The sequence below is a fragment of the Chrysochloris asiatica genome, unplaced genomic scaffold (genome assembly GCF_000296735.1).
Source record: "Chrysochloris asiatica unplaced genomic scaffold, ChrAsi1.0 scaffold00200, whole genome shotgun sequence".
NCBI classification, from domain to species: domain Eukaryota; kingdom Metazoa; phylum Chordata; class Mammalia; order Afrosoricida; family Chrysochloridae; genus Chrysochloris; species Chrysochloris asiatica.
The window spans coordinates 3,648,914-3,650,483 of record NW_006408718.1 but is presented as its reverse complement, the minus strand read 5'-3'; the positions used below and the strand labels follow the sequence as shown (position 1 = coordinate 3,650,483).

The window sequence follows — 1,570 nt, the reverse complement described above, 5'->3', positions numbered from 1 at the left end:
TTTTTTAACTTAGCTCTCTTTTATTATTCCCTATTTCTATCCATTAGCAAATAATGCTGTGGAAAGACAAATCAACATTTACAAAGCCTTATTGCTAATCTTGTTAGGCCTAACATGTTATTATGAATATCAAAGAAAATGCTCTTTTTTTTTTTTTTTAATGTGTCTGAATTACTTAGGGGAGTAAAGTCATGATATATGAGATTTTCTTTAAAATACTTTACCAAAGAAAATTTCAAACCTTGACTTGGAATACTGAAGGATCCAATGAGTCCTGGTGCAAAGCTAAAGGATAAGCACTCAATTGCTAACCATAAAGTCAGTGGTTCACACCCACCAGCCACTCCTCAGAAACCCTATACAGGCTCTCTGAGTCAGACCACAACAGCAACTACATGGATCAATAGACAACATCATGATAAAAAGAGAAAAGACTGAAGTTGTCAAGGATTTCATTGTACTTGTAACCACAATCAATGCTCATGGAAGCAGCAGTCAAGATATCAAACGAAGTATTGCATTGAACAAATCTGCTACTCAAGACCTCTTTAAAATGTTAAACAGCAAAGATGTCATTTTGAGGAACTAAGTTGTGCCTACCCCAAGCCATAGTTTTATCAATTGTTTCACGTGCATGTGAAAGCTGGCAATGAATAAGGAAAACTGAAGAACAATTGATGCATTTGTGTGACACTGTGGGTTAAGGCACTGAACTGCAAAATCCATTGAACCCAAAAGGTTGGTGGTTCAAGCTCACCAGTTGCTCTTTGGAAACCCTATACAGGGTCACTATGGGTCAGAACTGACTCAACAGCACTACAATAATAATAATTGGCAAAGAATATTGAAAGTACCATGGACTGCCAAGAAGAGCAAACAAATCTGTCTTGCAAACCAAGATAGCATCAGCGATGGAAATGGAGTTGAACAAGGCCTTCACAGAGCTTCAAGACAAAGTGACTGAGACTCAACAGAAGGTGAAGCTTTCAGGCATGTAGATTGAGAAACTAAACATAATGAAAAAGCATGCATATCTTGCAGACACAGAGATTATGACTTTGGTAGATGAGATTAACATATTTGAAGTGTAGGAAGAATGTTCTTAGTCCAAGGAGATAATTCACAACCACCTGCTAAAGAAACAGAAAATAGCGGAAGCAAAAAATAAAGAACTGAAACAGAAGACATTCTACCTTGAGTGGAGCATCAAGGAAGCTGAGGACAACATTCGGGAGATGCTGATGGCACGAAGGGCCCAGTAGGAGGCCTTGAGGAGAAGCTTTCTAGGCAAGATCCATCTAACATCAGTAATGACCTCCCAGTAATGATCTTGTCTGAATCTGGCTTGAATTTCTGCCAGCTCTCTGTTGATGTACTGCTACAATCGGTTCTGAAATATCTTCAACAAAATTTTACTTGCAAAAAAGAAAAATAAATAAATTTTACTTGCAAAAGAAGTACAGCCAGTGTGTGCTGGCAGACAGGAGGCTGGCTTGCAGAATGTGCCCTTTGATACTTTAAATGACTATATATTCCTGCGTGTTTTTGTGTACATCAAAAAAAAAAAAAA

At 37.8% G+C, this 1,570-nt stretch overlaps 1 pseudogene; it reads left to right on the top strand.

Moving 5' to 3' along the window:
• Positions 1 to 1,262, top strand: part of LOC102842295 — a 6,187-nt pseudogene extending 4,925 nt beyond the window's left edge.
• Positions 1,263 to 1,570: the final 308 nt, after the last annotated feature.